Source organism: Aegilops tauschii, unplaced genomic scaffold (assembly GCF_002575655.3).
Source record: "Aegilops tauschii subsp. strangulata cultivar AL8/78 unplaced genomic scaffold, Aet v6.0 ptg001005l_obj, whole genome shotgun sequence".
In the NCBI taxonomy this organism is placed as follows: Eukaryota; Viridiplantae; Streptophyta; class Magnoliopsida; order Poales; family Poaceae; genus Aegilops; species Aegilops tauschii.
In genome coordinates this window covers 1-24,633 of record NW_027333221.1, presented here as the reverse complement: position 1 = coordinate 24,633, position 24,633 = coordinate 1, and the positions used below count along the sequence as shown (strand labels likewise).

Here is a 24,633-nt window from a genome sequence, read left to right as displayed (position 1 = left end):
TGCTACATCATAAGCACATTGGGAGCGTAAATAATTGTAACCATATACATATAAAATGACAGCAATGGAATCCCAATCCCCTGCTTTTATTTGTAAAGTCTCTATTCCTCGGTGATCAAAGCCCAAAGATCTATGAACCACCTCATGTTTGACTAGCCAATTAGATAACCAACCCTGCTGCATTGTCTTCATCTCTCCCTCTTTGTATAAATATTTCACATTTCGGATGCAAGTTTGAAAGATTGCCCTGCTTTTTATTTTTCTACACAAAAGAGCCCCTCTCCTAATTCACTAATTTGTAGGAAGGTACTGAACTTTTGGATTTGAAAAAAGTTTCAGAAGATATATCTAATGTAGATGGTGATTGATAGAGCAATTCTTGCTCATAAGTTCCTGTATGAGTACTGCGCCTAACATAAAGCTTGTGACTGGTAGTAAAACATCTATTTTTATTTTGAGATAGAGTTCGATCCTCAACTATTTCTCGCGATATCTTCTTACGAAGTTTTGTTAGGGCATCTATAACTGCCTCCGGTTTAGGTGGGCAGCCCGGCAAGTAGACATCCACAGGAATTAACTTATCAACTCCCCGAACAGTACTATAGGAATCCGTACTGAACATTCCCCCTGTAATAGTACAGGCTCCCATAGCAATGACGTATTTTGGTTCAGGCATTTGCTCGTATAATCTCACTAAAGAGGGAGCCATTTTCATTGTTACCGTACCGGCTGTTAAAATTAGGTCTGCTTGCCTAGGACTTGATCTTGGTACCAATCCATAACGATCAAAGTCGAATCGTGAGCCTATTAATGAAGCAAATTCAATGAAACAACAACTGGTACCGTATAGAAGGGGCCATAAACTGGAGAGTCTTGACCAATTCGAAAGATCATTTGGTGTAGTTGAAATAACAGAATTGGAACTTGTTTGGTCAAGTAAGGGAAACTCAATCAAATTCATAACTGTCTCAATAGAATCTTTTCCTTCTTTTTTTTTGTCTAAATATTCAGTTAAGACCATTCCAAGGCTCCTTTTCGCCATGCATAAACTAAACCAACAACTAAGATAAGCACGAAAATCAAAGCTTCGATAAAAACGGATACACCCAATACGTCGAAACTCATTGCCCAAGGGTATAGAAAGACGGTTTCCACATCAAAAACAACAAAAACGAGCGCAAACATATAATAGCGTATTCGGAATTGTACCCAAGCCCCTCCCATGGGTTCTATACCCGATTCATAACTAGAAAGCTTCTCTGGTCCTTCACTAACCGGGGCTAAAAGTCCTGAAATCGAAAATGCCAAAATAGGAATAAGGCTTGCTATTATTAGAAATGTCCAAAAAATATCATATTCGTGAAGCAGAAACATAATGTACTCCCATTAATGTGGAATAGGCGGAACTTAAATTAGTCAATTCAATTCAGCATTGTCAATTTATCCAGAACTTCTCTCTTTTCCTCGGTGAAACAAGAATCTTTTTTGTTCAAACAAAAGCGCTTAGTTTAGCCTTTGTTTCCTCTGTGCTGCATCTTCTTTAAAGATTCATCCAATGGAATCCCAACTCCCTTTCTTTTGGATTTCCATTCTATTTAGATATGGTGTATGTAGATCTAATTCTTATATAAAGAAAACTTTCTCGTTTCACTTTGTCTCGCTTTCTCTAGAATCTCTAGAAAAAAGAATAGCTCTATCCTTTATTTAATATTTAATAATAAAATAATAAGAGACTATTAAATAAAAATGAGAATACTACTAAATTAGAACCTAATTAAGATAGTAGGACTAATCTATGCAGTATAATTAATGAGAAGTAATACTATAAAATAAAAATAAAGAACTCTATTTCAGAACTATGAGACAGAATATTCTGTTTTCTTATTTACTCTTTACTTTATTTTTTCTATTTAAAGTTGATCAATTTACATAATGTATCTATAAACAAAGTAATAAATATACTTAAAACAAAGTAGGAATTCGCAAAATGGATAAAATCATTGCAGTTATTATAGGGAAGTCTAGAGATATCCTATTTGAAGGAGGACGGGATTCAAATCAGGGAAAGGATCCTTTCTTCTATTGATTTGATAGAAATTCGTTTTTCTTTTCCTGTCTGTATGATTTTGATTTTCGATGAATGAGCCTTTGGTAATGCTTTTATCTCTATTCTATGTCGCAGGCGCCTATCCAGTCTATAAACAAATACTAATGAGAAAATGAAAACTATACTAAACTAAAGAAAACATAGGATAGAGATCCTAAAATCTAAAAAAGGGCATATTAGGGCTATACGGATTCGAACCGTAGACCTTCTCGGTAAAACAGATCAAACGGATTATTATCGAAATGATTTGAACTGTTTCAAAGACCCAACATGCATTTTTTTGCATTGGGCTCTTTCATAAACTGATTTAAAGATCAGTTAGTCCACCATAGTTTTTCTTTACGGAAAGATAATGAGATGGCTCCCTGTGCTCTGATTGATTTTTTGTATTATGATCTATCTAGGAGCAATACCAAAGTGTTTCAAAGGAGGATTACCTTGACTTAGGTCTGCCTCCGGTCTAAATTAAATCAACCTAAGTGAAATGGAGTCTCTATCGTTCCACTGCAAGAGTTAACTATGAGACTTCATACACCTTAAAGTTCATAGAACGAAAAGAAGTTTTTTGGAGGCCCTTATCCTCATTACGCCTAGCATTTAGTGGGCTGGATATTTACCTTATCAACTAGCAAATCCATAAGGGTTCTATTTGATTAGGCACCTGAATTGGCACCTGAATCGGACTGAACCGACTGTTTGTCAGGCTACTGTTCTCCTATTCTCTCGAATCTATGAAGTAAGACATTGATTTTGCAATAAGATCGATTATGTTCATTGCATAATAAGCTCCTTTGAAAAGCATTGGCGCACGTGTAAACGAGTTGCTCTACCGAACTGAGCTATAGCCCTTATCACAGATATCTTAACATATAGATAATTTCTTGTCAAGATGAATATTTTCTAATGCCAGAGGATACCCCTTTGATCTGTATCTGTTTAGTATTTAGTTTAGTATTTAGTATATAACAGACCAATAACAGAGCGGTATTGCTTAGAAAAGGGATTCAATATATAATCGATCGAAGTAATGGGTCTTCCTTTGTGGTGATAAATTGCCTACTTAACTCAGTGGTTAGAGTATTGCTTTCATACGGCGGGAGTCATTGGTTCAAATCCAATAGTAGGTAAGTAGGTAGAAAAATTACTAGATAGCATTGGACTTACTTCGCTTCACTATCTAATAACTTTTTCTACCCCTCTTCCCTTTTTCTTTGTATCAACTATAAACCACTGGATTGTCTTCAATTGGATGGGGGAATCCAATTGACAGCCTCGATTCGTATCCTAGCTCGTCTGAGAGCGAGCTTCGCTTCAACCAAATCTTTCGTACCCTCAGCTTTACTCAAGTTAGCTTCGGCTATTTCAAGTGCCTTTTGAGCTTCTTCCGGATCAATATCACTACCCAGTTCCGCATCATTTCCTAAAATGATGATCTCATTATTAACTATTCTCGCAAAACCGCTCCACAGAACCGCTGTTAACCATTGGTCGTTGAGGAGGCGTATTCTCAAAGGACCCATATCTACTGCTGTGTTAATGGGGGCGTGGTTTGGTAATACGCCAATTTGGCCACTATTAGTGGATAAAATGATTTCTTTCACTTCACAATCCCAAATAATTCGCTTAGGAGTCAGTACATAAAGATTTAATTTCATTTCTTCGATTTGTTCTCCTCTTCTAAGGTTATAGCTTTCGTGCTAGCTTCATCGATGTTACCCACCAAATAAAAAGCCTGTTCAGGTAGGCCGTCTAATTCTCCGGAAAGGATTAGTTGAAATCCCCTAATAGTTTCCGCAAGAGCAACATACTTTCCTGGAGAACCAGTAAAAACTTCTGCCACAAAGAACGGTTGTGATAAGAAACGCTCAATTTTTCTTGCTCTTGCTACAGTTAAACGATCCTCTTCCGATAATTCATCCAAGCCAAGAATTGCGATAATGTCCTGAAGTTCTTTGTAACGTTGTAAAGTTTCCTTAACTCTTTGCGCAGTTTCATAATGTTCGTTGCCAACGATCCGAGGCTGTAACATAGTCGAGGTTGAATCTAAAGGATCTACTGCTGGATAAATACCCTTGGAAGCTAATCCTCTGGAAAGTACGGTAGTAGCATCCAAATGTGCAAATGTTGTGGCAGGGGCAGGGTCGGTCAAATCGTCTGCAGGTACATAAACTGCTTGAATCGAAGTTATAGATCCCTTTTTAGTAGAAGCAATTCTTTCTTGCAAAGAACCCATTTCTGTACTAAGAGTAGGTTGATAACCCACTGCGGAGGGCATTCTCCCTAATAAAGCGGATACCTCTGATCCTGCTTGAACAAAACGAAAGATATTATCGATAAATAAAAGCACGTCTTGCTTATTAACATCTCGGAAATATTCCGCCATAGTTAGGGCAGTTAAACCAACTCTCATACGAGCTCCCGGTGGTTCATTCATTTGGCCATAGACTAGAGCTACCTTTGATTCCTCAATATTTTTTTCATTAATTACTCCGGATTCCTTCATTTCCATATAAAGATCATTTCCTTCACGAGTCCGTTCCCCTACTCCACCGAATACGGATACGCCCCCATGAGCTTTAGCAATGTTATTGATTAATTCCATGATCAGTACTGTTTTACCTACTCCAGCCCCCCCAAATAGTCCTATTTTTCCTCCACGTCGATAAGGAGCTAAAAGATCGACGACCTTAATACCTGTTTCAAAGATGGATAATTTCGTATCTAACTCGATAAAGGCAGGCGCAGATCTATGAATAGGGAACGTTGCACTACTATCTACAGGACCCAAATTGTCAACAGGCTCCCCAAGAACGTTGAAAATTCGTCCGAGAGTAGCTCCACCGACCGGAACACTGAGAGGAGCTCCCGTGTCAATCACTTCCATTCCTCTCATCAACCCGTCCGTAGCACTCATAGCTACAGCTCTAACTCGATTATTTCCTAATAATTGTTGTACCTCACAAGTCACATTAATTTGCTTATCGGCAGTGTCTCTACTCTGGACTACCAAAGCGTTATAAATATAAGGTAACTTGCCTGGGGGAAAAGTGACATCCAGCACGGGTCCAATAATTTGATCGATACGACCTGTACTTTTTTCTTCAATTGTGGAAACCCCGGGAGGAGAAGTAGTAGGATTGGTTCTCATAATTATCACATAATTAAAAAAAAGGAATTTGTCGAAATTTTTCTTTTTTTATTGTTGAATAATGCCAAATCAAATCAAAAAAAATCCAAAAGTAAAAAGGAAATGAATTAGTTAATTCAATAAGAGAGAAAAGGGGACCAGGACTTGATTTCGTTGCCCAAGCGAATCCCATTCAATCGTTTACTCATGGAATGAGTCCGTTGGAAAGTTCAATCAATCTTTTTTTCATATACATACATTTTGCCTTTTGTGGAGGATCTGTGCCTACTCTACTTTCCTATCTAGGACTTCGATATACAAAATATATACTACTGTGAAGCATAGATTGCTGTCAACAAAGAATTTTATTAGTATTTAGTTAGGTATTTGCATTCAAAATAAGAAAAGAGAACTATTAAGAACTTGTAAAATAAGGATTAGGAATTAATTTGGGTTGCGCTATATCTATCAAAGAGTATACAATAATTATGGATTTGGTAAATCAAATCCATGGTTTAATAACGAACCGTGTTAACTTACCATAACAACAACTCAATTCCTATCGAATTCCTATAGTGGAATTCCTATAGGATAGAACATACACAGGGTGTACGCATTATATATGAATGAAACATATTCATTAACCTAAGCATGCCCTCAATTTTCTTTAATGAGTTGATATTATATTAATTGAATATCCTTTTTTTTTGTTTTACGAGATTTTTTCTAAAGTTTCATTTACGCCTAATTAACATCGAGTAGACCCTGTTATTGTGAGAATTCTTAATTCAAGAGTTATAGGGAGGGACTTATGTCACCACAAACAGAAACTAAAGCAGGTGTTGGATTTCAAGCTGGTGTTAAAGATTATAAATTGACTTACTACACCCCAGAGTATGAAACTAAGGATACTGATATCTTGGCAGCATTCCGAGTAAGTCCTCAGCCTGGGGTTCCGCCCGAAGAAGCAGGGGCTGCAGTAGCTGCCGAATCTTCTACTGGTACATGGACAACTGTTTGGACTGATGGACTTACCAGTCTTGATCGTTACAAAGGACGATGCTATCACATCGAGCCTGTTGCTGGGGAAGACAACCAATGGATCTGTTATGTAGCTTATCCATTAGACCTATTTGAAGAGGGTTCCGTTACTAACATGTTTACTTCCATTGTAGGTAACGTATTTGGTTTCAAAGCCCTACGTGCTCTACGTTTGGAGGATCTACGAATTCCCCCTACTTATTCAAAAACTTTCCAAGGCCCGCCTCATGGTATCCAAGTTGAAAGAGATAAGTTGAACAAGTATGGTCGTCCTTTATTGGGATGTACTATTAAACCAAAATTGGGATTATCCGCAAAAAATTATGGTAGAGCGTGTTATGAGTGTCTACGTGGTGGACTTGATTTTACCAAAGATGATGAAAACGTAAACTCACAACCATTTATGCGCTGGAGAGACCGTTTTGTCTTTTGTGCCGAAGCTATTTATAAATCACAGGCCGAAACCGGTGAAATCAAGGGGCATTACTTGAATGCGACTGCGGGTACATGTGAAGAAATGATTAAGAGAGCTGTATTTGCAAGAGAATTAGGGGTTCCTATTGTAATGCATGACTACTTAACTGGGGGATTCACCGCAAATACTACTTTGGCTCATTATTGCCGCGACAATGGCCTACTTCTTCACATTCACCGTGCAATGCATGCAGTTATTGATAGACAGAAAAATCATGGTATGCATTTCCGTGTATTAGCTAAAGCATTGCGTATGTCTGGGGGAGATCATATCCACTCCGGTACAGTAGTAGGTAAGTTAGAAGGGGAACGCGAAATGACTTTAGGTTTTGTTGATTTATTGCGCGATGATTTTATTGAAAAAGATCGTGCTCGCGGTATCTTTTTCACTCAGGACTGGGTATCCATGCCAGGTGTTATACCGGTAGCTTCAGGTGGTATTCATGTTTGGCATATGCCAGCTCTGACCGAAATCTTTGGGGACGATTCTGTATTACAATTTGGTGGAGGAACTTTAGGACATCCTTGGGGAAATGCACCTGGTGCAGCAGCTAATCGAGTGGCTTTAGAAGCCTGTGTACAAGCTCGTAACGAAGGGCGCGATCTTGCTCGCGAAGGTAATGAAATTATCCGAGCAGCTTGCAAATGGAGTCCTGAACTAGCCGCAGCTTGTGAAGTATGGAAGGCGATCAAATTCGAGTTCGAGCCGGTAGATACTATTGATTAACTAGATAAAACTAAAGATAAAGAAGGTATAAATAAAAAAGAAACGAAATAAAAGAGAGAAAAAAATCAGTTATGAAATGCAGTAATTCTTCTTTATTCTTCTAATTGATTGCAATTAAACTCGGCTCAATCTTTTTTAGAAAAAAAAAAGATTGAGCCGAATAAAAATAGATCATGATATGATCATGAGACTTGACAAATCGAGATTCGTCTATTCTATATATCTAGAATATATATATTAAGGTATAATACAATAAAGAAATACAAATAAAATAATAAAATAATAAAATATAGTATTATCAATTGTATGCGCTTCTAGAGAAGTATGTATGCAGGAAGTAAATTCTAACCGCTTTCTTTTGAATCCAATTTCAAATTAGATTAGAAAGATAGAAAGGCCATGAGGATGGGAAAATCAAAATAAAATCTTTTTAATTAGTTCTCCTTTTTTGGAATTTTCTTATTATCCTTTCATTTTTTTTACAGAATATTTTTCAAACTAAAAATAAAAAATACAATACAATAGTCAATATTCCTTATAATAGATATACTTAATTATATCATAAGAATCTTAAGATATTTTTCGACTAGATAGAAATAGTAAATTTGAATTGAGACACCTATTCCATGACGGATTTAAACTTACCTTCTATTTTCGTGCCTTTAGTAGGCTTAGTATTTCCGGCAATTGCAATGACTTCTTTATTTCTTTATGTGCAAAAAAATAAGATTGTCTAGTATTTTTTAGTGTAAGTAATATAATATGGTAGGGTATGTGGCTTTTTCTACACACACTTTCTACACACAAATGAAAAACGGTTATGGATGCGGATATAGGCTACGAGCATAAATGCATGAATATGCAGAGCCAGGTATAGCGAGTTTTATTTTATTTATTTTAATTGAATCAACGAATATTTTTTGAATAGAAAGTCAATGTATCTAACCTATTATTTCACAGGAGTACTAGTTGCTGAAGGCGATTTCAGAATCAAAAAAAGTAAAGTCAAAATTATTTAGCTTATTCTCTCAATTTCAATCGACCGCTGCTGGATTTAGTATATCTAATATGAATTGGCGATCAGAACACATATGGGTAGAACTTCTAAAAGGTTCTCGAAAAAGGGGTAATTTTTTCTGGGCCTGTATTCTTTTTCTAGGTTCACTAGGATTCTTATCGGTTGGGATTTCCAGTTATCTTGGTAAGAATATTATATCTATACTTCCATCTCAAGAAATTCTTTTTTTTCCGCAGGGGGTCGTGATGTCTTTCTACGGAATCGCAGGCCTATTCATTAGCTCCTACTTGTGGTGTACTATTTTGTGGAATGTAGGTAGTGGTTATGACCGATTCGATAGAAAAGAGGGAATAGTGTGCATTTTTCGTTGGGGATTCCCTGGAATAAAACGTCGCGTCTTCCTTCGATTCCTTATGCGGGATATCCAATCAATTAGAATTCAGGTTAAAGAGGGTCTTTATCCTCGTCGTATTCTTTATATGGAAATCCGGGGCCAGGGGATCATTCCCTTGACTCGTACTGATGATCAATTTTTTACTCCACGAGAAATTGAACAAAAAGCTGCCGAATTGGCCTATTTCTTGCGCGTACCAATTGAAGTATTTTGAGGTATCTTTTTTGAACTGAGTTGAATGAAGAAAAGAAGAATTGGAAGAAGAAAAGTTTTCTCAACACGGGGAGGAAGTCCCTTCTAAATTGGATTTGTTATTGTAAGGGGATTTTTAAGTATTTATCTAAAGGAAGGAACAAACGAGGATAAGAGAAATTTGCTTTTAATTTTTTTTTATCCAAGTGAGATATATCGCATACTATTCTTCTTTTTTCATCCGAAAGGGCTTTTTTTTTATTCTATTTCACTATTTCATTCCATCTAGATCTAAGAAAGAACCCAATGCACTGAAATTCCACTACTAACTAATATACAAAAAAGAAGAATAGATACAGGGTATCAAACCTATATAGTTTTTGCTTCAAAGAAATAGAAATATCATGAAATAGAAATATCATCATATAGAGTCAGGGAATGGAATAGAGTCAGCGAATGAAGCATATTCATTAACAACTCCATTTACGGATCAAAAATGAAAAAAAAGAAAGCATTGCCTTCTTTACTATATCTTGTATTTATCGTACTTTTGCCTTGGGGGGTCTCTTCCTCATTTAACAAATGTCTGGAACTTTGGATTAAGAATTGGTGGAATACCAGGCAATCCGAAACTCTCTTAACTGATATTCAAGAGAAAAGGATTCTAGAAAGATTCATAGAATTAGAAGAACTTTCTCTCTTGGACGAGATGATAAAAGGGAAACTAAAGACACATGTACAAAAACCTCCTACAGGAATACACAAGGAAATAATACAATGGGTCAAAATAAATAATGAGGATCATCTCCATACCATTTTGCATTTCTCGACAAATATAATCTGTTTGGCTATTCTAAGTGGTTCTTTTTTTCTGGGTAAAGAGGAACTTGTCATTTTGAATTCTTGGGTTCAGGAATTCTTCTATAATTTAAATGACTCAATAAAAGCTTTTTTTATTCTTTTAGTTACTGATTTTTTTGTTGGATTTCACTCCACCCGTGGTTGGGAACTAGTAATTCGTTGGGTCTACAACGATTTTGGATGGGCTCCTAACGAGCTTATTTTCACTATTTTTGTTTGTAGTTTTCCAGTAATTCTAGATACATGTTTGAAATTTTGGGTCTTTTTTTGTTTAAATCGTCTATCTCCTTCGCTTGTAGTCATTTATCATTCAATTAGTGAAGCATAAATTCATTTGATCTCCCGATATTAATATTAATCAAATTAGCAAGCATCTTTTTTTAGAAAGAAAGCCCTTTTCCATTTTAGCAAAATTCTTTCTATTTATACCTACTTTAAGGTATTCATCATTGCAGTACAACTGTTGCAGTAGAATGACAACAGATTCGTGTATAGGGAACTAGATTAGCTTAGCTACCTATCTAATTTATTGTAGAAATTCTGGGATCTGCGATTGGACATGGAAAATAGAAATACTTTTTCTTGGGTAAAGGAACAGATAACTCGATCGATTTCTGTAGCGATCATGATATACGTAATAACTCGGACATCTATTTCAAATGCATATCCCATTTTTGCGCAGCAGGGTTATGAAAACCCACGAGAAGCAACTGGACGAATTGTATGTGCCAATTGCCATTTAGCTAGCAAGCCCGTCGATATTGAAGTTCCCCAAGCTGTGCTTCCCGATACTGTATTTGAAGCAGTTCTTCGAATTCCTTATGATATGCAATTGAAACAAGTTCTTGCTAATGGAAAAAAGGGAGGGTTGAATGTAGGTGCTGTTCTTATTTTGCCCGAGGGATTCGAATTAGCGCCGCCCGATCGTATTTCCCCTGAGTTAAAAGAAAAGATAGGAAATCTTGCTTTTCAGAGTTATCGTCCCGATAAAAAAAACATTCTTGTGATAGGCCCTGTTCCCGGTAAGAAATATAGTGAAATTGTCTTTCCCATTCTTTCCCCTGATCCTGCTACGAAGAAAGATGCTCATTTCTTAAAATATCCCATATATGTAGGGGGAAACCGAGGAAGAGGACAGATCTATCCTGATGGTAGCAAGAGTAACAATACAGTCTATAATGCTACGTCAACAGGTATAGTAAGAAAAATACTACGTAAAGAAAAGGGGGGGTATGAAATATCCATAGTTGATGCATCAGATGGACGCCAAGTGATTGATATTATACCTCCCGGACCAGAACTTCTTGTTTCAGAGGGGGAATCCATCAAGCTTGATCAACCATTAACAAGCAATCCTAATGTGGGAGGTTTTGGTCAGGGGGACGCAGAAATCGTGCTTCAGGATCCATTACGTGTCCAAGGCCTTTTGTTCTTCTTCGCATCCGTTATTTTGGCACAAGTTTTTTTGGTTCTCAAAAAGAAACAGTTTGAAAAGGTTCAATTGTACGAAATGAATTTCTAGGTCCCGGGATTTCTTACCATCAAGTTGGTAAAAAGCCTCGATTTATTGGCAATTGCTAGAATTATCTATGATCTATTTTGGAAATCCTTTTTTTGTTTAGACTGCTTTTTGTTTATGAGATGTCTGGAATTCCTTATTTATATCCCATGCAAAAGAAGAGAATCCAAGGCAAAGGCGAGAACAATAAAATTAAAATTTCTTCCTTTTCGGAGGGATTGCAGGTCTTCTTAATCGTCTATTCGGCACAAGAAAAAGGCTTTTTCTTGTGCCGATTCTTCTTGTATCAAAATAAGAATCCTTTTTCTTCCTAATTCGTCAAAGATTACTATTTCTTCTTTATTCGGGTCTGTCTCTTGGACCTCTTTTTCTTTTGCTTAGGTTTAGCCGAGGTAGTGGACAAACAGAGGGGAAGAAAATATGGCGGGGGAAAAATTTCTTGTGATTGTGAGCAAATTGCTTGGCTTGTTTAATTAAGTTCAACTTCAAATTTACAGAAATTTTGCAAAAAAAAAGTAAACTCTTCCATTGAAGGTTTTTTTTATTTTTAGGCTAGTTGAATAGTTTTGATTAAGGTTTTATTAGTTTATTACTCGAAACTAAATCAAGGATTTTCAGGATACTTCCTTCGTGGAATAAGATATTGGATCCTCGAGTGATCTCTTTTTCTTGTTGCTTCATAAGAGTGAATCGAATAGATTCAATTCGCGTTATAAGAGTAAAAATTCCGCGGGTCCTTTCCGCTCTAATCAGATAAAGGGGGGTAAGGACCCGCTAAGCTCCTACTTTTTCATGTTTACAATCTGGTCCCTCCGATTACTATAGAGATGAACCCAATCCAGAATATGAACCATAAAAGAAAACACCTACTAAACCAATCACAGCAATACCAGCTACAGTACCTATCAGCCAAAGAGGAATTCTTCCAGTAGTATCGGCCATTTCCCCTACTTTCCTCCACATTTTATCAATTGGTCATGCTAGAGACAAAAACAGTCATGGGTAGTTATAAGGATGGTATCCTTCCAAATGGGATAAGAGAATTCTTATTAGTCTCTTTCTTTCTCTCAATTGAAGAAGTAATTGGAAAATAAAACAGCAAGTACAAAAATGAGTAATAAACCCCAGTATAGACTGGTACGATTCAATTCAACATTTTGTTCATTCGGGTTTGATTGTGTCATAGTTCTATAGTTGGAATTTGTTTTATCGTTGGATGAACTGCATTGCTGATATTGATCCCAAGAAAAAAACAGTAGGTACAGCTAGTCCGTGAATAGCCAGCCATCGCACTGTAAAAATAGGATAGGTTCGATCTATGGTCATTGAGGGCCTCCTAAAAGGATCTACTAAATTCATCGAGTTGTTCTAAAGAATCAAAACGGTCGGTTATTAACGGAATTCCTTGTCGGCTTTCCGTGAAATACTCGTTTGGCCTAGGACTTCCAAACACGTCATAAGCTAAACCCGTACTGACAAATAACCAACCCGCAATGAATAGGGAAGGTATAGTAATGCTATGAATAACCCAGTATCGAATACTGGTAATAATATCAGCAAAAGAACGTTCTCCCGTGCTTCCAGACATGCTGAACTCCCAAAATTTTTGTACATTCAAAAAAGGAATTGATTCCGTAAAAGATGGGATCGACCAGTAAATAGAAAATTACTGATATTTCATCCTTGTGAGATTGTCAATTTTGTACCAAAGGTGTATTTTGAGTATACCGAATTAGTATAGCTATCCTTCCTATGGCACAGCAATCTGGTTTTGCCTGGTTCCGAAACATAATTACTTTTTTATTTTTTTTGTCTATAGGTAAGCTATATGTTATTCAAGGCATCAATAGAAAACCCCATTTTTGTAGGTTCTACTTACTTTTCATTGGCTTCGGAATATATAGAGTAATTCGGAATAGCAGCCAAAATCTTGGGAAAATCTAAGTTAATGATCAATAGGTTTGGATAAATAATTTAGGAAGGATATTCTCATACTGACACAATACAAGGACAAGTATATGTGAAATCTATCCTTTCATAATTCGTAATTCATCCTTGTATTGTTTGTTGGATTAGGTCTAACTTTCTTGACCAAACTGCGAGCGCGGAACTTTACGAGATGAAATAGGGAAAGACAGAAGATAGAATAGAACTTAAAAGGATAATTGAAGTGACTCGTCTTCGAATCTACTTTGGTTGGAGTTCGAAAAAGGAATAAAAATAAAGTAAATTCAAGGAAGAGCTTTCTTTTTTTTTTTAACAGCCCCTTGGCAGGTCGTGGAATGCTTTTGTTCTCCTCTTATTCCATATGGAATACAATCAGTTAAAATAAGAAGGAATAGGGGAATATTCGATCGTTCACTCCAAAACGAGGGTCCTATTGAAAAAGAAATTATCCAAAATAGAAAGAAGTTTTTTTTTCAAATTCAATTGTTTATTTATCTCTTATTCAAAAATTTCCCTGAAAATTGAATGAAAAAATGAAATTCAATGGGGTTAGATGATCTAGTTCTTAATATTATTACTTTACTCAATTGACAAATTCCACAACAAATCTCTTGATTCGGAATTAGGGACTCATGTATCATCTGATGAATCCACTTTCTTTTACACTTCTGTATCTTACTCTACCTTGTTTTTTAGTATTATCTAAAATAACTGATGAATTCTGAATTTTCCATAACTTAGGTAAATGCTTTACCAACATATGTAGTGTAGTAAAAAAAAATAAATGGAATTTAACTCTTTCATGCTTACTTTAACTAGTTATTTTGGTTTTCTACTGGCTGCTTTAACTATAACCCCAGCTCTATTTATTGGCTTGAACAAGATACGCCTTATTTGAATTGACTGAATAATTATAATTCAGAAAAGAAAAATCTTTCTTTGGGATTCCTGGCATTCTACGACTCTTTTCCAGACTAATTAGGAATTCTTTTCTTGGTCATTGAGATTCGTGGATAATTTAGAGTACTATTTAGGGATAGATCGTACCTCTTTTTTTATCCCCTCGAACAAATCGAAATGATTGAAGTTTTTCTATTTGGAATCGTCTTAGGCCTAATTCCTATTACTTTAGCGGGATTATTCGTGACTGCGTATTTGCAATACAGGCGTGGGGATCAGTTGGATCTTTGATTGAGTCATTTTTTTTTGATTGACCTCCTCCAGACCAGAGAGGAGGTCAAATTGAAATTGGAGTTACAATTCAATTTTGTTAAGTTATTTTACTCTGCTTCGACATAAAATAGATGGAATCACGCTCTGTAGGATTTGAACCTACGACATCGGGTTTTGGAGACCCGCGTTCTACCGAACTGAACTAAGAGCGCTTTCATTCATTCAAAAAGAAAATCTTTTTCTATTCCTAATGTATCTCACGTACGTATAGTCTCCACAAATTCAAGTTATACCCACTTTACTTTAATTGATCTCGTCGCTACTGCCTATAAAGAAGAAAGAAGTAATAGGTAGGGATGACAGGATTTGAACCTGTGACATTTTGTACCCAAAACAAACGCGCTACCAAGCTGCGCTACATCCCTTTTCCAAATTAAATTGTTGTACAATGCCATTGTACACAATTCCTGTCTTCTTTTCCACATCATAATTTTCTTCTTCTTTCTATTTTCTTCTTCTTTCTTTCTCTATCTATATATAGAACCCTCGTGTCATTTCTTCTTTTTGGTCTCATATAATTAAGGAATTATATACATATAAAATCCAATATAATTTCGCCTATAAAAGAAGGATTACTTTTCCTTGCTAATATATAGGAAGAAGGGGTCATCTTTTTCTTTTTTAGGGATAGGAAAATTTCGTCGATATGGTTCATTTTATATATAGCATAACAATCTTGGGCAAGAGTTTATGATCATATATGTATTCCAACAAGGAAGGAGGATTTTCAATGCGGGATATAAAAACATATCTCTCTGTAGCACCCGTGCTAAGTACTCTATGGTTTGGTGCTTTAGCAGGTTTATTGATAGAAATTAATCGTTTATTCCCAGATGCTTTGTCATTCCCTTTTTTTTAATTCTAGTTATTGCTATGGGAGGGATAGATTTCTTCGTGATATGACAAAATTTGATCCTTTTCAATCTTTTTTTAGTATCGGAAGGAAAAAGAAAGAAAAGATGGATTGGGTTGAACCTCAGAGTCATTAAAAATTTTGTAAACCCCATTTTTGAAAATAGAAATTCAATTTAAAGGGGTACCCAAGCTAAATAAGGCCTCAGAAATCAGAGCATAGAAAAGGTGGGGCTGGCTAATTAAATGAAAGGATTTCGAACCAAAATCTTTGCTAATTCGACAAGGATTGTATTCTTTAATTATTTCTCTATTTTTTATTACTTAATTTAAGAATAAAAAAAAATTATTCTAATGAATTTTATTCTTCTTCTTCGGATTCAAAATAGAAGAATAAAAGAATAAGTAGAAGAATTAAGTTAAGTCAATCCAAAAAGAAAAGGAGGTTCATGGCCAAGGGAAAAGATGTTAGAATCAGAGTTATTTTGGAATGCATCAGTTGTGTTCGAAAAGGTGCCAATGAGGAATCGACGGGGATTTCTAGATATAGTACTCAAAAGAATCGCCACAATACACCCGGACAATTAGAATTCAAAAAATTTTGTCGTTATTGTCGCAAGCATACGACTCATCACGAAATAAAGAAATAGGAACATCGTGTGTTCGATCTTTCCAAACAACAGAAAGAGTAAGAACTTCATATTTAATATATAAAGAAAACATAGTATAGAATACAAAATACAAATCAACTCATCTGATTTCCGGTAGATATTATTTCATATGTATAGAGGGTATTCATATACTATAATATGAATCAAATAAGATATGGATCAAAGAAAAACTACTTCTTCTGGATCCTAAATTAATAAAATAAAGAAGTGAATTTTCAAATTTTCAAATTTTAAATAAGGAATAAATCATGTATACATCTAAACAACCTTTTCTTAAATCTAAGCAACCCTTTAGTAAATCCAAGCAAACTTTTAATAAATCCAAGCAACCCTTTCGTAAATCCAAGCAAACTTTTCGTAAATTCAAGCAACCTTTTCGTAAATCTAAACAACCTTTTCGTAGGCGTCCCCGGATTGGCCCGGGAGATCGAATTGATTATAGAAACATGAGTTTAATTAATAGATTTATTAGTGAACAAGGAAAAATATTATCGAGACGAATAAATAGATTAACCTTGAAACAACAACGATTAATTACTCTTGCTATAAAACAGGCTCGTATTTTATCTTTCTTACCGTTTCGTAACTATGAGAACGAAAAGCAATTTCAAGCCCAGTCAATTTCAATAATTACAGGTTCTAGACCCAGAAAAAATAGACATATTCCTCAATTAACGCAAAAGTACAATTCCAATCGAAACTTAAGAAACAACAACCAAAATTTAAGAAACAACAACCGGAACTTAAGTTCCGATTGTTGATGTTTTATTCGAATTCGAAAGGGCCAGACCTATATATATTATAAAGAAAGTAATCCAGCTCGTTGATTCCTACCACTTAATCTTAATTTATTGTATCTTCCCGGAGAGGGAACTCCGGGAATTCATCTTTTATTATTCCAGTATATTACTTTATTTATACCTTTAATTGATGATCTTTATTTTATTGGAAATCGTGTAAAGATTATTTGGATTTGATACAGCTACTTGTGCAAGCATTTTACGATTAAGAATCAATTTCTTCTTGTACAGGTTGTGTATTAATTTACTATAACTATCGAATACTTTATATACCCGCGTTGCTGCGTTTATCCGAGTGATCCACAAACGACGAAAATCCCTCTTTTGCCTACCTCTATCTCGATGAGAGGAAACAAAAGCTCTTTTTACCTGTTGGGTAATCATTCGATTAAGTCTTAAATGAGCCCCTCTAAAGTTTGAGGCAAATGAACGCATTTTTGTTCGTCGTCTCCGGGCTATATATCCTCGCGGAACTCTGGTCATTGAATCAAATTAACCTTAATGAATAACTAATGATTTCTCTTCTTTTAGCCACCCTTTTTCTCATTAATAACAAAACTAATTATTCCGATATATAAAATATTAATTCCAATGGCTTTTGCTATAGTAACCTTCCCAACCACGATTTTTTATTCCACTCCGTTCAGTTATTTCTATACGAAATAACAAATTCATTCTAATAATACTAAAAAAAATAGTGGGTTCCATCGTTTCTATGGTTCCCTTTTAAACGGTGAGGCCCTCTCTATACACCGGAGCCCTTTCTTTCATCAAAAGGTATTGCGAACTTGTATAGTCCACATTCTTTGGCTCTACCTATCCATTATAGAGTAAATAGCTCTTTTCACAATAAGAGTTATCCATACAGTGACGGTATTTAATTATGAAAGTTGGCTAAGTAGCTGACCCTGTTAGTCCGTTCTTTTAAGATAAAGGAGCATAAGCCTTTTTCTTTTTATTACTATTTCCTCCGCTTAATGGATAACCATTTGCTACCAATGGGAGAATTGCTTCTTATTTCCAATTTAGATAATTGGATTTGCACCAAAGGAAACCATAAATTCCATATACCATAGAAATCTAGGATAGAGAAGCTATATCCTATTCATTGGTACTAATCATGGATACTTCAATTTTTTTTATATTTGTTTGAAGTCATGATCTGAACGAGTCGCACATACACCCTAGCACATGTTCCTCGACGCTGAGGGCATCCTTTAAGCGCGGCCGTTTTTCGAGCATTTCGTATTGGCTGTCTTGCGTTTCTAATAAGTTGTTTAACCGTCGGCATGTTGTATGTATATAGAAAAAAATGGATTGGTTTAGATCCATCTTAACCTGATGATTGCTCATCATGAAGTCTTTCTATTTTCTATTAAATCGAGGAAAACACGAATTTAGCTGTGAAATAACTTTACAAGAAATCCGGACACTACCAATCCTTAAACATTTCTGGAAACCACACTGGATCAGTATCGCAGTGCTTGTCAATCATTTCATCCCCTACAATATCGACAAGTCCATAAGCTTTGGCTTCGTCTGCTGACATAAAAACATCCCTTTCCATGTCTTCGGATACAACCCAAAAAGGCTTGCCTGTTCTTACTGCATAAACCCTTGTGATCATTTCGCGAACTTTGTGTAACTCTTCTACTTCTAGTAAAAATTCTGGTGTCCTTGCCCGATAATAAGCACTAGCAGGTTGGTGAAGCATAATCCTCGCGTGAGGGAATGCTATACGCTTGGTGGGTTCTCCTCCAAGCAGAATGAAGGACGCCATGGAGGCGGCTATTCCGAGGCATATTGTATATATATCTGGTGTCACCGTTTGCATCGTATCAAAAATAGCCATTCCTGAGATTAGCCACCCGCCTGGGGAGTTTATAAACAAAAAAATATCACTAATTCCATCTTCTATACTCAGATATACCATGAGACCTGTAATATGATTCGTGATCTCGCAACGAATCTCTTGACCTAAAAAAAGTGTCCTTTCTCGATACATAACATTGTATAAGTCAACCCAAGTCGCTTCTTCATCTCCAGGAATCCGGTAAGGTACTTTTGGAACACCAATGGGCATATTAGATTAATATTATTAAATTTAAGTAAGAAAACCACACTTTAATATGGAAACGTAAGAATGGAACAGAAAGAAAGAATCCGCAGTTTATTGTCTTAATTTTTATTCTTATTCTATATGAATACTATAGATTCTATTAATACGTAGATTGAAAGGTTATACATATAAGGAATGTAAGACAGATTGAATAAAGAAAAAGGAATGGGTGATTCGAATGCTAAACAAAGAGGGGTAGCGATCTATTCTTCGTTTTTTCCAAATTGGCCAAGTTACCCATTGCATATTGGCACTTATCGAGTATAGAATAGATCTGCTTCTCTTTCTTCTTATGAACAGAATTGGCTTCTTATTTTTAATGGAATGAAATAAATATTCGCGCTTTCTGACACAGAATCCCCTAGAAGGGTTAGGTACATAGGATATGGATAGTCTTTTTCAATGCGATAAAATAAAGCGACATCGTGTCTATTTTTCTTTGCTAAAGGGGTATTTCCATGGGTTTGCCTTGGTATCGTGTTCATACTGTCGTATTGAATGATCCGGGTCGATTGCTTGCGGTGCATATAATGCACACAGCTCTAGTTTCTGGTTGGGCTGGCTCAATGGCTTTATACGAATTAGCAGTTTTTGATCCCTCTGATCCTGTTCTGGATCCAATGTGGAGACAAGGTATGTTCGTAATTCCCTTCATGACTCGTTTAGGAATAACGGATTCGTGGGGTGGTTGGAGTATTTCAGGAGGAACTGTAACAAATCCGGGTATTTGGAGTTATGAAGGTGTGGCAGGTACGCATATTGTGTTTTCTGGCTTGTGTTTCTTGGCAGCGATCTGGCATTGGGTATATTGGGACCTAGAAATATTCTCTGATGAGCGGACGGGAAAACCCTCTTTGGATTTGCCCAAGATCTTTGGAATTCATTTATTTCTTGCAGGGGTGGCTTGCTTTGGCTTTGGGGCATTTCATGTAACGGGTTTGTATGGTCCTGGGATATGGGTATCCGATCCTTATGGACTAACTGGAAAAGTACAAGCTGTAAATCCAGCGTGGGGTGCAGAAGGTTTTGATCCTTTTGTTCCGGGGGGAATAGCTTCTCATCATATTGCTGCGGGTACATTGGGTATATTAGCGGGCTTATTCCATCTTAGTGTCCGTCCGCCTCAACGTCTATATAAAGGATTACGTATGGGCAATATTGAAACTGTACTTTCCAGTAGTATCGCTGCTGTTTTTTTTGCAGCTTTCGTAGTTGCTGGAACTATGTGGTATGGGTCAGCAACGACCCCAATCGAATTATTTGGGCCTACTCGTTATCAGTGGGATCAGGGATACTTTCAGCAAGAAATATATCGAAGAGTTAGCAATGGTTTAGCCGAAAATCTTAGTTTATCAGAAGCTTGGTCTAAAATTCCCGAAAAATTAGCCTTTTATGATTATATTGGTAATAATCCGGCAAAAGGGGGATTATTCAGAGCAGGCTCAATGGACAATGGGGATGGAATAGCTGTTGGATGGTTAGGACATCCCGTCTTTAGAGATAAAGAAGGACGTGAGCTTTTTGTACGCCGTATGCCTACTTTTTTTGAAACATTTCCGGTTGTTTTGGTAGATGAGGAGGGAATTGTTAGAGCAGACGTTCCTTTTAGAAGAGCAGAATCCAAATATAGTGTTGAACAAGTAGGTGTAACGGTGGAGTTCTATGGTGGCGAACTTAATGGAGTAAGTTATTCTGATCCTGCTACTGTAAAAAAATATGCGAGGGCGTTCTCAATTAGGGGAAATTTTTGAATTAGACCGGGCTACTTTGAAATCTGATGGTGTTTTTCGCAGCAGTCCAAGGGGTTGGTTCACTTTTGGTCATGCTACCTTTGCTTTGCTCTTCTTTTTCGGACACATTTGGCATGGCGCTAGAACATTGTTCCGAGATGTTTTTGCTGGTATTGATCCAGATTTGGATGCTCAAGTGGAATTTGGAACATTCCAAAAAGTGGGAGATCCAACTACAAGGAAACAGGCAGTCTGATACACATTGTTATAGTATCTTTCACCTCTCTTTTTTGATTTGACATGGGAAACATCTCCCATCCTTTCTTTGACTCTTTTTCTTTCTTTATATGGGAAATTCTCCCAAATGACAAATGAATAGGTGTGGAAGTTATAATTGTAAATAAACCAGGATCGAATCTATGGAAGCATTGGTTTATACGTTCCTTTTAGTTTCGACTTTAGGGATAATTTTTTTCGCTATCTTCTTCCGAGAACCACCTAAGGTTCCACCAACTCCAACTAAAAGAATAAAATAATTTCATTTAAGTAAGAAGTCCCCCTATCTGGGAGACTTCTTACTTAAATTAGTCTCCGTGTTCTTCGAATGGATCTCTTAATTGTTGAGAGGGTTGCCCCAAACGCGGTATATAAGGCATACCCAGTAAAGCTTACAAGTAAACCAGATATGGAGATGGCGACTAAAGTTGCTGTTTCCATTTTTATAGAATTTCAAGATTACAATGGATCTACGAAAAGATCGTGTATTTACAACTACAACGGAATAGTATACAAAGTCAACACCAATGATTAAATAGAATTTATGGCTACACAAACCGTTGAAGATAGTTCTAAACCTAGGCCAAAACGAACTGGTGCAGGTAGTTTACTGAAACCCTTGAATTCGGAATATGGGAAAGTCGCCCCGGGTTGGGGGACTACTCCTTTTATGGGGATCGCAATGGCTTTATTCGCTATATTCCTATCTATCATTTTAGAAATTTATAATTCTTCCGTTTTACTGGACGGAATTTTAACCAATTAGGTTTCTACTAACTAAAACTAGGAAGTCAGAGTTTTTCCATCCAAAAAAGCCTTTCTAGTTTAAGATCTACATTTCTAGATATTATGGTAGTTCGACCGCGGAATTTTTTTGTTTCGGTATCTCTGGAATATGAGTGTGTGACTTGTTAGAATTGATCCTATTGATAATACATAGAAAGGGCCTGTTATCTCTATCAAGATGATTCTAATTCGTCAGATATTATTTATTCTAGTATCTGGAACACGAAATAGATAGAGTGGATCAAAAAAAAATGGAACTATGATTCATACTCACTATTAAGACCTCGCAACCAGACTGAAAAAATTCAAGTAGTTCTTAAATAAAAATAAAAAAGAAATTTTCTTCCTTCCAATTTTGTTTGCCCAAAAGACAACTTTCTCTCGATTTTGTCGAGTCATTACACTGATTCAATAAATGATTATCAAGCGGTTCTTATTCGAAGAACCCTTGCCTTTTGTTTAGCTTGAGACTAAATCATCGTGGCTCTAGTATGAATCTAAGGTTTTAATTGAACTGATTCATAGGATCTCAACAAGATAATTTCTATATTACGCATAAAAAAACAAATCCTTTATAGGGAAGAGAAAAGTCAAGAAGCCTCTAATGACCAACATAAGGGAAAGGAAGAAAGAAAGACGCGCCAACTTGAGATTTTTTGGCATTATCATCACAAAGAAGATATTCCGGATTTTTCTTATTTGATATCTTCAAGGCAAATCGACCCAATTCAGTGGCTGATGAAGTTTTGAACCTTTTTTCTAATATTCGTTGAAAATTTTTGTGTTTTCTGCTTGAGCCGTACGAGATGAAATTTTCATATACGGCTCTTAGAGGGGGACTCGGGTTAGTTACCTATCTCAATAAAGTATATGATTGGTTTGAGGAACGTCTTGAGATTCAGGCAATTGCAGATGATATAACTAGTAAATATGTTCCTCCCCATGTCAACATATTTTATTGTTTAGGGGGAATTACACTTACTTGTTTTCTAGTACAAGTCGCTACCGGTTTTGCTATGACTTTTTACTACCGACCAACCGTTACAGAGGCTTTTTCCTCGGTTCAATACATAATGACCGAGGCCAACTTTGGTTGGTTAATCCGATCAGTTCATCGATGGTCAGCAAGTATGATGGTTTTAATGATGATCCTGCATGTATTTCGTGTGTATCTCACAGGGGGATTTAAAAACCCGTGAATTAACTTGGGTCACAGGTGTGGTTTTGGCTGTTTTGACTGCATCATTTGGTGTAACTGGTTATTCTTTGCCTTGGGATCAAATTGGCTATTGGGCAGTCAAAATTGTGACAGGTGTACCTGACGCCATTCCGGTAATAGGATCGCCTTTAGTGGAGTTATTACGCGAAGTGCTAGTGTGGGCCAATCCACTTTGACTCGTTTTTATAGTTTACATACCTTTGTACTGCCTCTGCTTACTGCCGTATTTATGTTAATGCACTTTCCAATGATACGTAAGCAAGGTATTTCGGGTCCTTTATAGGGAAGGCATATCATAGAGAATTATAATTATCATATATCATATCGGGTAGGTTTTGGTATTTCATTGCTACAAGCATGGGTTATTGTAAAATAACACATGTCATTTGGATACTTCTCTTCAACTCCAAAGTATTTTTATACAATACAAATAGTTGAAGTTAATTTTACGAAAGAAAAAAGGCGGATTATGGGAGTGTGTGACTTGAATTATTGATTTGGCCATGCAGATAAAGAATTGGATCTGCCACATTAGAATTCACAACCAAAGGTGTCTCCGCATCCAATCAACATGTAAGTCCCCTACCTAGGAAGGATAGGCTGGTTCACTTGAGGAGAATATCTTCTATGATCATACCGCAACCATGTCATCCATGAACAGGCTCCGTAAGATCCCATAGAGTAGAAATGGAATAAGTCATGTGACATGATCCAGTTCTCTATTTATTACACTTACCTTTTATTATAGTATGAAATGCATTCATTTTCTTTGCATCGATTGTGATCCGCAATACTATCGGAGTAAAAGAAGGGATCTAAGGAAGAATGTAGGCTAAACTTTTTGATTTTTTATTAGTAACAAGTAAATATTTTGTTTGGAGGTAAGAAACTTGCGATATTGAGGGGATAAATACCAACTAATCAAGAGACATGAGACAATCCACAAAGCAATTGATCATGATCAAATTTGTAAGCCCACTTGGATATTGAGCATTTACCCATAAGAATAGGATTATTTTCAATGAGTAGTTGTAGGTGCAACTTCGGAAAAGAGAATCTGATAAAGCTTTTCTTGCCTAGAGTCATTGAGTCATTATAAACCTTAATTCTATTAAGGATCTTCCGCGGTCTTATTTCTTTCACTCTTGCTCGAGCCGGATGATGATAAATTCTCATGTCCGGTTCCTTTGGGGGATGGATCCTAAAGAGTTCACCTATCCCAATAACAAAGAAACCAGACTTAAATGATCCTGTATTAAGAGCTAAATTAGCTAAAGGGATGGACATAATTATTACGGGGAACCCGCATGGCCCAACGATCTTTTATATATTTTTCCAGTAGTAATTCTAGGTACTATTGCATGTAATGTAGGTTTAGCGGTTCTCGAGCCATCAATGATTGGTGAACCGGCAGATCCGTTTGCAACTCCTCTGGAAATATTACCCGAGTGGTACTTCTTTCCCGTGTTTCAAATACTCCGTACGGTACCCAATAAGTTATTGGGCGTTCTTTTAATGGTTTCTGTGCCAACAGGCTTAT

General features: G+C 36.3%; 2 non-coding genes across 2 annotated transcripts; both read right to left on the bottom strand.

Annotated features, from left to right (window-relative positions):
• Window positions 1-14,718: 14,718 nt before the first annotated feature.
• Window positions 14,719-14,792, bottom strand: TRNAW-CCA (transfer RNA tryptophan (anticodon CCA)). The gene has a single exon. It is a non-coding gene; the product is annotated as a tRNA-Trp (tRNA).
• Window positions 14,793-14,931: 139 nt separating this feature from the next.
• TRNAP-UGG (transfer RNA proline (anticodon UGG)) lies at window positions 14,932-15,005 on the bottom strand. Its single transcript has one exon. It is a non-coding gene; the product is annotated as a tRNA-Pro (tRNA).
• Between the last annotated feature and the right edge of the window lie 9,628 nt (window positions 15,006-24,633).